Source organism: Puma concolor, chromosome A2 (assembly GCF_028749965.1).
Source record: "Puma concolor isolate L17-30 chromosome A2, mPumCon1.1.hap2, whole genome shotgun sequence".
Classification (NCBI taxonomy): Eukaryota; Metazoa; Chordata; class Mammalia; order Carnivora; family Felidae; genus Puma; species Puma concolor.
In genome coordinates this window covers 164,430,154-164,443,614 of record NC_141668.1, presented here as the reverse complement: position 1 = coordinate 164,443,614, position 13,461 = coordinate 164,430,154, and positions in this window count along the sequence as shown.

The window sequence follows — 13,461 nt, the reverse complement described above, 5'->3', positions numbered from 1 at the left end:
CCTGGAGGCCATCTTGGAGGCTACCAACCACTGACAATCAGTGACAGAGTTTGGGATTTGAGCCCCAGCAATCTGGTTCCAGAGTCTATGCACTCAACACCATGTGCAAAGCAATCTGGTTCCAGAGTCTATGCACTCAACACCATGCGCAGATGTCTCTTGATGGCAAAGGATGGGCCCATTTTTTAAACAGGGTTCATTTTTAAAAAAAAATTTTTTTTTCAACGTTTATTTATTTTTGGGACAGAGAGAGACAGAGCATGAACGGGGGAGGGGCAGAGAGAGAGGGAGACACAGAATCGGAAACAGGCTCCAGGCTCCGAGCCATCAGCCCAGAGCCTGACGCGGGGCTCGAACTCACAGACCGCAAGATCGTGACCTGGCTGAAGTCGGACGCTTAACCGACTGCGCCACCCAGGCGCCCCCAGGGTTCATTTTTTAGATAAGTGTTAAAGTTGCAGAACAATTGAGAAGACAGTACAGAGAGAGTTTCTATATACCTCTGCAGTTTTCCTATTATTGACACCTTACATTACTATGATACATTTGTTATAATTAGCAAACCAAAATTGTTACATTTTTGTTCCCTGAAATCCACAGTTTAGATTTCCTTAGTTCTCCCCCAATGTCCATTTTCTGTTCCGAGACCTCATCCAGGACACCAGATTACATTTACCCATCATGGCTCCTTGGGCTCCTCTTGGTTGCGACAGTATCTCTGGCTTCCTGGTTTTTGTGTCCCTAACAGCTTCGAGAGAACATTGGGCAGGGAGATTGCATGATGACCCCTTGTTGGGATGTATCTGATGTTCTCTCATGATTAGAATTGTGGGGTTATAGGAGGAATATTGCAGAAGTGAAATGCCATTTTCACATATTAAGGGTATATAAACCAACATGATTCATGACTAATGATGTTGACCTTGATCAACTGGCTGAAGGAGTGTTTGTCAGGTTTCTCCACTTTAAAGTACTATCCCTGCTCCCTTTTCCATAAGGCAGTCTTTAGAGAAAAGCCTCTCTACCAGTCAATACTATGGGGAAGTTATGTTCCCCTTGCTTGAGAGCAGAATATCTACATAAATTATTTGGAATTCTTCTGCACAGGATACTAGTCTCTTCTCCCCCATGTATTAATTTATTAAATTGGACTAATTGGATTATATCCCAATACTACTTGATTTTTTTAAGTTTATTCATTTTGAGAGAGCGAGAGCATGTGCAGGGGAGGGACAGAGAGAGGGTGAGAGAGAATCCCAAGCAGGCTCTGTGCTGTCAGCACAGAGCCCGACATAGGGCTGGATCTCACAAACTGTGGGATCGTGACCTGACCCAAAACCAAGAGTCAGACGCTTAACTGACTGAGTCACCCAAGCACCCCCAATACTCGATTTTTTTGCTCAAAGTATTCTCTTTGGGGCATGGGGAGATCTTTCAGGCGGCTCCTTGTAAGTAAATTTAAACTTTCACATGTACTACTAAATTAGATGCTCATAGCGTTGGCAGTATATATTTTCACTGCACCATAGATTGAGGTCTCTATTTTTTACTGAGCTGAAATTCACATAACATAAAATTAACCATTTTAAACTGTATAATTCAGTGGCACTTAATATATTTACAATATTTGGCAATCACCACCTCTCTCGAGTTTCAAAATGTTTTTCATCACTCCAGAGAAACACTCTGTTTCCATTAAGTAATCATTCTCCATGTCCCTCTACCTCCCATCCCCTGGTAACCACTAATCTGCTTTCTGTCCCTATGGATTTGCCTATTCTGGATATATCATAAAAGGGAATCAGGCAATATGCAGCCTTTTATTTCTAGCTTCTTTCACTTGGCATGTTTCCAGTGTTCTTTGTTCTTTGTCTCTTTTATGGCTGAATAATATTCCATTGTATGGATACACAGTATTTTGTTTGTCCATTCATCTGTCCATAGACATTTGGGTCATTTCCACCTTTTGACTGTTGTAAATAATGCTGCTGTGAACACCGATGTGCAAATACCTGCTTGAGTCTTCTAATCCCTGAACATATCCTGGGATAGATCCCACTTGGCCATGACATACAACCTACTTAATGTGAGGTTGGATTCAGTTTGCTAGTTTTATTTATCTACTAGCCCCTGTTCTCCTGGTTACCTGCCAGCTCCTGGGTGAGAGTTGCCCCGAAGGGCATTAACAGCTGCACATGCTGAGAACCAAGGAGAGGCTGAAGGAAAGAATAGAAAAATTCATACGCCCTCTTGAGGGAGCAATTTGCATTGCATGGAATTGTCCATAACAGGTGCAATTGAAACCCATGTAGACCAAGGAAATGGAAAGCAGGGCACTAAAAGCTTACACATACAAGCATAACCTAGATACAGATACGTATCTACCTATGCGCATATATAAATATGCAATTCCTCTCTCTGAGGCTGCATGAAGTTCCAACCCTACTTTTCTCTGCACATTTCTTTCATTCTTAAATCATGTCCGTCACACATGAACAGTGTAGATTTAAAAATTAGTAAAGGTTGTTAGCTTAATCACAGAAACCAAACAACTCTGGCTAATTTAGCGAGAAAGTTTTATTTAAGAGTACTCAGGGGGCGCCTGGGTGGCGCAGTCGGTTAAGCGTCCGACTTCAGCCAGGTCACGATCTCGCGCTCCGTGAGTTCGAGCCCCGCGTCGGGCTCTGGGCTGATGGCTCAGAGCCTGGAGCCTGTTTCCGATTCTGTGTCTCCCTCTCTCTCTGCCCCTCCCCCGTTCATGCTCTGTCTCTCTCTGTCCCAAAAATAAAATAAAACGTTAAAAAAAAATAAAAATAAAAAAAAAAAAAGAGTACTCAGGAGCTGGGCGCCTGGCTGGCTCAGTAGATGGAGCATGGTGGCTCTTGATCTCAGGGCTGTAAGTTCGAGCCCCACACTGGGTGTAGAGATTACTTGAAAATATATACAAAAAAAATTAAAAAGAATAAAAAAGAATACTTAGGAGCAACAGCGGGCAAATTAGGCAAGAGACGCAGGCAAAGGAGGGGGCAACCCTCCAAAAGCAAAGCCTACTGCGCACTCCACTGCCCTGCAGAACGACCAGGACAAGGGCCAAGGATGTGTATCCAGAACCCTCTCGCTGCAGACCTCGCTGCCCAACCCATCGCCTACGTGACGAAGGCCTGACTTCCTCGTGCACTGAACCGTGACCCTCGTGAGTCTGAGAGCCGCAGCATGCAAAGTACAGGGGAATTCTGCCGGGGGCGGGGCGGGGCTGAGTGCCAGCAAAACGACGTCTGGTGCGCGTTGGAAGCAGAGATGTAACGGACAAGAAACTACCAAGCCAATCATGAAATTGACAACATCACCCACGAAAGGCTGACAGCCTGTCCCCAGAGGGAAGGCGAGAGCTACAGGCAGAACTGTCCAAGCAGCTGAAGCAGTGCATCCGGGTGGCCCAAGGCCTCCCAGGGCGCGCGACCGCTACCTTGGGAGCCATTATTCTGCCAGGAAGCGCCTGGCAAAGCAGAAGCAGGGCATGCTGGCAAAGGGAAAAGCAGCTAATAAGGCCGCTGCCGAAGGCAGCTCCTCCAGTGCCCTCAAATGACTATTACCATTACTGAAATGAAAAGTTGGGGCGCCTGGGTGGCGCAGTCGGTTAAGCGTCCGGCTTCAGCCAGGTCACGATCTCGCGGCCTGTGAGTTCGAGCCCCGCGTCGGGCTCTGGGCTGATGGCTCAGAGCCTGGAGCCTGTTTCCGATTCTGTGTCTCCCTCTCTCTCTGCCCCTCCCCCGTTCATGCTCTGTCTCTCTCTGTCCCAAAAATAAATAAACGGTGAAAAAAAAAATTTTTTTTTAAAAGTAATAAAACCTGAAGAAAAAATAACAACTCGGGAGAAATAGACAAAATACCCATACAACGGAATACTATTCGGCGGTTAAAAAGAAAAGAAAGGGGAAGGGAAAAAAAAAACCCTGTAGTACTGATACGCTACATAGATGAACCTCGAAAATGCTCTGAGTGAAGGACACCTGGGTGATTCAGTCCATTAAGCTCCAGACTTCAGCTCAGGTCATGATCCCGTGGTTCGTGAGTTCAAGCCCCACATCAGGCTCTGTGCTGACAGCTAGGAGCCTGGAGCCTGCTTTGGATTCTGTGTCTCCCTCTTTCTCTGCCCCTCCCCTTCTTTCTCTCTCTCTCTCTCTCTCTCTCTCTCTCAAAAGAAATAAGTAAATAAACTTAAAACAAACAAACAAAAAAAGAATGGGTAAAATCCAAACCACTGACAATAGCGGGGTGCCTGGGTGGCTCAGTCGGTTGAGCGTCTGACTTCGGCTCAGGTCATGATCTCGCGGCCCATGAGTTCGAGCCCCGCGTCAGGCTCTGTGCTGACAGCTCAGAGCCTGGAGCCTGCTTCAGATTCTGTGTCTCCCTCTCTCTCTGCCCCTCCCCTGCTCACACTCTGTCTCTCTCTCTCTCTCTCTTTCAAAGACAAATAAACATTTGAAAAAATTAAAAATAATATAAAATTTAAAAAGACGTGGAGGAAACAAGTGGAAGAAACCGTACGAAAAGGTTATGCACCGTATGATTCCAACGAGGTGACTTCCTGGAAAAGACAAAACTATAGAGACAGTGGAAAGATCATTGGCTGCCAGGGGTTGGTGAGGGTAGATGGAAAGGGATGCCTAGGTGGAGCACAGGGTTTTTTTAGGACAATGAAACTATTCTGCATGATCCTGTAGGGGTGGATACATGACATTATGCATTTGGCCAAACCCACAGAACTATACAACACGAATAGTGAAGCCTAATGTAAATCATGGACTTTACTTAATAATAATGCATTTGTATTGGTTCATCAATTATAACAAGTGTACCATAAAAATTCAAGATGTTAATAATGGGAGAAACTGGGGTAGGGGAAGGGTACATGGGAAGCCTCTGTATTCTCTGCCCAATTTTTCTGTAAACTATAAATGCTCTAAAAAAAATTAAGTCTATTTTTTTGAGAGAGAGAAGAGGGGCTTACCCAGGGCTCATGTTGTTTTTTTTTTTAACCCAAAGTGGGGCACATATTCACCCAAAGTGGGGCTCGAGCTCACCCGTTATGGGACTAGAACTCATGAACTGTGAAATCATGACCCGGGCGGAAGTCAATCACAACTGAGCCACCCAGGCGCCCAAGTCTTTTTTTTTTTTTTTTTTTTTTTTAAGTAAGTGGTAGCAGTCTGGATGAGGAAGGAAACCACAACTCAAAACTCAAATTGCCACTAAACCAGCAATGATTTTGTCATTATTTTCCTCTGGTATTTCCCAGCCTAGACTTAAAGGCAGCCCAAAACTCAGAACTACTCACTAGGGGAAGACAAAAAGAATTCTTTACACACACACACACACACACACACACACACACACACACACAAATGCAAAAAAAAAAAAAAAAAATCCTGGTCTGATGAGTAGGCAAGGAAGACCTATAGGTCATAGAGAATGGGTGCTGCACACACAGGATAGATCCAAACAGCACTGCAATGGCTTTGAAAACCAGACTGATATTAGAACCACATCTTGGAGAAAGTGGGTTGAAACTTGCAACCTGAACCTGAGTTGCTTGCCTGCCTGCCCAAACAAAATATCAACATTCTCCGTAGGATTTAAACAAGATCCAGCATATCACAATTTAACATCGTGTTATATATAATATCCAAAATTTCCAGAATTCAATCCAAAATTACTCAACATATGAGCACGTGCGACATCCCGAACCATGCACAAAGGAAAAGAAAATCATATGGCAACCCTAAAATGATGCAGATGTTAGAATTATCAAATACTTTATTTTTTAATTTTTTGAAGTTTACTTATTTACTTGAGAGAAAGAGAGAGAGTACAAGCGGAGGAAGGGCAGAGAGAAGGAGAGACAGAATCCCAAGCAGGTTCTGCACCATCAGCACAGAGCCCGATGCGGGGCTCAAACTCATGAACCGTGAGATCACAACCTGAGCCGAGATCAAGAGTCAGACACTTAACCGACTGCAACACCCAGGCGCCCCTAGAATTATCAAATACTTTAAAGCAGTTGTTATAACTATACCTGAGAAGTAAGGGCAAACACTCTTGAACGTACAGAAACAGACTAAAGCCTCAATAGAGAAATAGTTGTTTAGAAGAAGAACCACATAAAAGAAAAGAAAAAGAACCACATGGAAATCTTGAAACCAACAATAACCAAAATTAATAATTCACTAGATGGGCTAAGTAGCAGGATGGAGATTGAAAAGGAAAGAGGCAATGAACTGGAGGGTACGGCACTAGAGAGTAGCCAATCTCAACAACAGAGCTGTGGGATAATATTAAAAGGTCCAAGACTCCTGTCATCAGAGTTCCAGAAAAAGAGGGGAAAGAATTGTGGCGCAGAAAAAAATGTTTGAAGAAGTAACGGCTGAAAACTCCCCAGAGGGGTGAAAGATACAAGCCTACAGCTCCTGGAGGGCAGAGATGTTTGTCTAGGTTCCTCACTCCCAGAGCAACGCCTGGCATTCGGCATTTAGTGAATGAACAAGACCCCCATGATGTGCGGGAGCATCTCCAATAGACCCAGGGTGGGCATTTGGGAAATTGCCTTGGAATAAGCTGCCAGTGAGCTTCTGATGCTCCAGGAAGTTTCAGAACTCCTAGCTCAGCTCTTCCTCCTTCTCTCACCCAACTTCATGCTAAAGCTTCTTGCACCCCACATAACACCTCCTTCTGGAACATTGGCCAGATGCTCCCTCCTCCGCCAGCCTGGACATACATATGGAGCATTATGGTAGTTTCTTGAGGCCCCTAGGGACCCCTTGAAGGCAGAGTGGGTATCTCCAGTGTGGCTCATTCTCTCATTTAACCCTACAATAGGCACGAGTGCCATGTTCCCATTTTATGGATGAGCAAACAAAGGGCTTCAGGAGGTTCAGCCATGGGCTCAGGGTCCCCCGTGAGTAAGTGGCAGAGAGAGAGAGGTCTTGGGCTCTGGTCTGAGACTGCATCTTGTAACAAGAGTCAAAACATACACTTACTGAGCACCTGTTACGTGCAGGCTCTGTTCTAAGCACTGCACATGCACGTTAGCACGCACATTAACACATTTTCTTCTCCTTGTGACTCTTTGAGATGGGGACAGTCTTCTTCCTGTTTTGTGAGTGAGAAGACAGAGGCACTGAAAGGTTGCGTATCTTCCCGGAGTTCCTGGTAACAAAGTTCCGCTTTCAATCCTGAACGCTGTTTGTTCAGATATCCAGACATGTCTGTTTAAGTTCCTGTTTTTCTTTGAATATCACCACGATGAAGTCAGATAGAAACATAAGTAGTTCATTGTTGTGATGAGCACCGAGTGCTGTATAGAGGTGTTCAATCACTATATTGTACACCTGAAGCTAATATGACACTGTATGTTAGCTAACTGGACTTTACATTTGAAAACTTAAAAAAAGAAAAAGAAAGAGAAAAAGGAGAAATACACATCAGATTTAATGGGAGTTATCCCGGGGCAAGGGCAATGAGTTACTGCCCCTTCTTGCATTATTGTTATTATTTTGAATGACACTTGAGGACATCCTAGCAAAAAGATTCCCCAAAAAGCAGACATATAGAAAAGAAAACGTAGGGGCCCCCCTCGGGAAGCCCCCACCCTTTTCTCCTCCCCAGGAACCAGAACTACCCAGTTTGCTTATATGTCCTGATGGCTCCTTTCCTCCATGCTTATGGACACCCCAATGGTCACAGACAAAATTATAACTTAAGGTTTTATTTTTCTGTGTAGACCGATTTCCTCTTTCCAAATCAAACATTTCTTAATGCTTAACTTTTTTTTTTTTTTTTTTTTTTTTTTTTTTAACAAGCACACTATACTTTTGTAATCAGGAAAAGAAAGGGCAAAGTGTCCTGTTTTGGTGCAGAGAGCTAGCCACAATTTCTGAAATTTCAAAATGGCAACTCTGACGAGATGAAGTCATCTGGGATGGCCCAGAGCTCAGGGTCTGGTGCGGGTACTTCACACACTTTCCCAATACTTTCCCTGTCAGTTTCTGGAACATGGGGTCAATGATTAACCCTTGCGTGTTTCTGCTGCCAGGAACAGAGACAGGGCCACCAGGCAGAGGACTGTCTTCCCACAGCCCACACCTCAGAAAAAACAACATAAACCAAGGTGGTATGGAAATAAAAATAGCCACATGCCCCTTGGAAGGTTACTATTTGCTTTGTATCCTCTAAGCACAATCCCATGGCATTATAAAGCAAGTTGCATTTACATTTTCTAGCTGTCCCATTAACATGGTAAAAAGGAACCAGGGAAATTAATTATGATAATTGTATGTAGCCCAGTATATCCAACACATTATCACTTTAGCATGTTACAAGGTAAAAAAAAAAAAAAAAAAAAAAAAAAGCCAGGAACAACGTGGTTGGAATAGAGGGTATTATACTAAGCGAAATAAGTCAGAGAGAGACAGATATCATATGATTTCACTCATATGTGGAATTGGAGAAACTCAACAGATGAACATAGGAGAAGGGAAGGAAAAGGAAGATAAAAACAGAGGAGGCAAACCATAAGAGACTCTTTAAATACAGAGAACAAACTGAGGGTTGCCGGAGGGAGGTGGGTGGGGGGATGGGTTGGGTGGGTGATGGGCATTAAGGAGGGCGCTTTTTGGGATGAGCACTGGGTGTCATATGTAAGCGATGAATCACCGGCTTCTACTCGTGAAGCCAAGAGTACACTGCGTCTAACTTGAATTTAAAAAAAAACCAACCCAGTGATGTGTTGTTTTACCTAAGTCTTCAAAATCAGTGTGCGTTCACCATTGATAGCTCATCTGGATTAGGATCTGCCACATATCAAGAGCTCAGATGCCACATGTGGCCCATGGCAAAGGTCTACATGGCTTATCTAAACTAACTCGTGAAAACTGTACAACTCTATTCCCCTTTCAGAGATGGGGAAACAGAGTCCCAGAAAGCCTAAGGAAGAGTTAGCCATTGGCTCAAACCCAGACTGGTTCCAAAGCGTACCCCCTTGCCCTTTCTCAAACTGGCCTCAATCCCAGCTTGAAGGAGTGTTGTGGTCAGCAAGCCTGCACTCAAGTCCTGGCAATGTCGCCTACTAGCTGGGTGTCCTGCATATTCTGCTTAGCCACTCTGAAACTCAGATCCTTCATCTGAAAAAGGGACAGTGATGCTGAAGCCAGAAGGTGGAGGGAAGATTGAGTGGCTGAAAGCCCTGAAGATACCACCCCCACCCCCACCCCCCTGAGACCCTGGCACCCAGCGCACCGTGGGTACATCCAGGGAATCTTAGCCACTGCAATTTTTCCACTTCCTGAAGTCATTTGAGCAGAGCCCCAAGCAAGTTGCCCAACCTTCACACATAAAGCATTCTTGGAAATGTGTTTAAAGCTGATTTCGCAAAACTCAAACAATAGATTTCTGTTCTGTAAAGGACATCGCATTTACTAAGGAGTCCGCAAATTATGAAATCTCAAGCTACTTTGCATCTCTTAGGTGTCATTGTCAAAGATGGACTTACATGTAATTTTGTAAAGTAATTGGATTTATCTTATTGTGTATTTTTTGGTTCTGCTTACATAAGTGATGAGTGCTTATTGCAAAAAAAAAAAAAAAAAAATGCAATTGTTACAGAAATATCCAATGTGGAGAGGCGCTTGGGTGGCTCAGTCGGTTGAGCGTCTGACTTCGGCTCAGGTCACAATCTCAAGGTTTGTGGGTTCAAGCCCTGCATTGGACTCTGTGCTCACAGCTCAGAGCCTGGAGGCTGCTTCGGATCCTGTGTCTCCCTCTCTCTCTGCCCCTCCCCTGCTTGTACTCTGTCTCTCTGTCTCTCTCTCTCTCCAAAGTAAATAAACATTAAAAAAATAATACAATAATAATTTAAAAAACAGCATGCATAATAATTGGGGTGCCTGGGTGGCTCAGTTAGTTAAGCATCCAACCCTTGATTTTGGCTGAGGTCATGATCTCATGGGTTCATGAGTTCGAGCCCCACATGAGTTCTGCACTGTCAGTGTGGAGCCTGCTTGGGGTTCTCTCTCTCTCTCTTCTCTCTCTCTCTGTCCCTCCCCCACTCAGGCTCTCTCTAACAAATAAACTGTAAAAAAAAAAAAAAAAAAGGCATGCATAATGCTTTAGTATGTTTTGCCAAAGTGCCCTCCCCAAAGGTTTTACCAACAGATGCCTTCACTAACAGTTTGGAGAGTTCCTTCCCCCCCCCCCCCCACCTCTGGGCACTGCTAAATTTCTTCATTTGGTAAAACTGGGGGGAAATCGACTAGATTATGAAAAGCACACACATTCTCCCAATAAGGAGGATGGAACTGGAGGGTATTATGCTAAGCGAAATAAGTCAGTCTGAGAAAGACAGACACCTGTGATCTTACTCGTATGTGGAATTTAAAAAACGCAACAGATGAACATAGGGGAAGGGAGGGAAAATAAGAAAAACACACCCATGCTCCAATTGTGTCCGTTTTCTCCACAATTAAACTGGTCACCCAGCTTATGCCTCAAAGGCTTACGCCTCAAAGGGTCCGGCTGAAAGTCAAGAGCTTCCCTTCCCTCCACTCCCCCCGCCGCTCACTAAGCCCTTGGCCATAGTGGCCTTTAGCTTCCTGTAATGGACAAACCCCTTCCCACCTCATGCGCACGTGCTCCATCTCTTCAAGTAGGAAACTTCTTCACCCTTCAGAGAGCCTCAAGTAAGTTCCCGAACCTGTTTTCCCATTGGTAATATCACCCACCCCCGCACCCCCCCTCACCAGGTTACCGAGAGGATCATATGAAATACATAGTTTCAAACACTTCTCACAGTGTTTCAAAGTGTTAGGACTTCAGCTCAAGAGGTACCTCCTCCAGGAAGCCCTCCCTGAACACCCTGCCCCAGGTCAGGTTCCCATGTTGTCCCCCTTTCTCATGGACCCTTCAGTTACTACTCTTTTTTTTTTTTTTTTTTTTTTGGTATAGATCATAAATATAATAATTACTTGTGATATTATCTGCTTCATGTTTCTCTTTATCATTAAGACCATGAGTTCTGGAAGGGCAAAAATGGTGCCCAGCACTTTCTGTCAAATTAATGACTGGATTGAACAGTAAGGACTCGGTCTTTTTTTTTTTTTTTTTTTTTAATGTTTATTTCTTTTTGACAGAGAGGAGGGGCAGAGAGAGAGGGAGACTGAGGATCCAAAGCGCAGAGCCAGACGTGGGGCTCGAACCCACAAACTGTGAGATCATGACCCGAGCCAAAGTCGGACACTTAACCAGCTGAGCCACCCAGATGCCCCAGTTAATGGCTCAGTCTTTGACTCAATTATACCAACGTGTCAGAGGCTACACTTCTTATCAGTGTTATCAGCGCATGTATCTTCTCCCTTTCCACACCTTTTTACGAAGACAAAGGATGAAAGGCAGTAATGCTCATACCACACTGTACAAACAAGCCACACTGTCAGCCGGGCCAAGATGGTCACAAAGCTCAGTGAACTGTTGGTGGGTAGACAGCGCCCCCATGTGATCGCTGGAAATGTTTGTTTTTCTGTCCATCTACAAATGCCCCAATTCTACAAATGCTCCGGTTGTATCGGCTGTTTGTCCTTCCAGATCAACTGTCTAATACTCTGCATCCTGAGAGACTGGCAGAGTGACTGGCTCCCTGTTCTCAGAGACGCTCCAGCAGGAGATGGGAGGATGGGAATGGGCAGAAGGTGGGGTCTTGATTCCCTCGCCCTGAATATAAACTGGATCTAGTGACTCGATTTTAACACACAGAGGGTAGCAGTGGAAGGGATGCTGTGTGACTTCCAACACTAGGTCATAAAAGATACACCTGGCTTTTCTTCTCTTGTTGGGTCACTTGCCCTGGGGAGGCCAGCAGCCAAGTTGCGGGCATACTCAAGCGACCCACATAGGGAGGAATTGAGGCATCAGGCCAACAAGCACCCACCAGCCAGCCATGTTGAATGAGCCATCTTGGAAGCAGACCCTCCAGCCCCAGTCAAACATTCAGGTGACTGCAGCCCCGGACCAAAATCTTGACTACAATATTTATGAGAGACCTGGAGCTAGAAAGCACAACAAAGCCACTCCTAGATTCCCTGATCCACAAAAAACTATATGAGACAGTAAGTTTATTGTTTTAAGTCACTGATTCTGGGGATAATTTGTTATGCAGCAAATAGAGAACAACTACAACTGGTCACAACAGTCCCATGCTCCTACCTCAGGACCTTTGCACTTGCTGCTTAATCTGCCTACAACTCTCTTCACCCCCCTCCTTTTAGGTCTCCCCTCAGAGGTTACTTGCTACCACCTTCCCTGATCCCCCCCCCCTTTACCCATACTCTTACCCCAGTTCATTTTTCACTGTAGCACCTACTGTCTTCTGTCCTATTACATATATCTTTCTTGTCTGTCTCCTCCGCTAGAATGTCAGCTCTAAGAGAGAAGGGATCTCTTTTGTTCGATGCTCAGTGCCTGGAACTGTGCCTGGTGTAGAGTAAGAGCACTGGCCATTAGGAGAATCTAACAGATCCGATTCATGTTGGAGCTGGATCAGCCTCCTACCTGTTTCCTGCCTGCTTGTCACCCACCCTGGCTGTGACCTCTCTCTCCAGTGGGTAAGTAGTAATAATATACTATACATAATATGTATATACTGTGTATATGTATAACAAGAGAGCCCCTCCATGCCTCCCCACTTCCCTCAGGATAAAATCCCAGGTCCTCTATGCAGACTACAGGCCCCGCCCCCTGCCTGAAATTCCACATCCAGTCGCAAAGAACCATGAACTGTTTATATGCACTAATAGTTTCCAGGTGGGGTGCACAGACCCACAAACAAAGCTTCGGAGTTCAAGTAGAAGACATTAGAACACCTATACTTTTTAATCTCCATTTTTGCTTGTTTGTTAAACAATATCTTTATATAACAGGGGCCCCTGGCTGGCTCCGTTGCTGGAGCATGCGACTCTTGATCTCAGGGTCGAGAGTTCAAGCCCCACCCTGGGCGTGAAGCCTACTTAAAAAAAAAAAAGAAAGAAAGAAAGAAAAGAAAAGAAAAAAGTTCTGGCCAAGAGCATGCTCAACCTTCCGATTTACAATGCAGATTCCTGGGAACCCCTAAACAGTCGACTGCTGCCGCACTCCTAGGGACCAGCAACCTGTATTTTTAACAAGCATCTTCCCCTTTGTCCAACTACCTGCTCCTTTGGCAGAGGCACATAGTAGGTGGCCCAGTGACTAGTTTGCCTACCCCACGCCAGGTGCTACTAAGCGCCCTACCCGGGGTCTCCAAGCCTGGCAAACACACATACCCAGGATGTAGCCACTGTATCAACCCATTTTACAGAGGAGTAAACTGAGGTTCAGAAAGGGGATGTAGCCCCGTTAAGAGACTCAGAGCTGGTAGGGGGCCCAGGTCCTAATTAG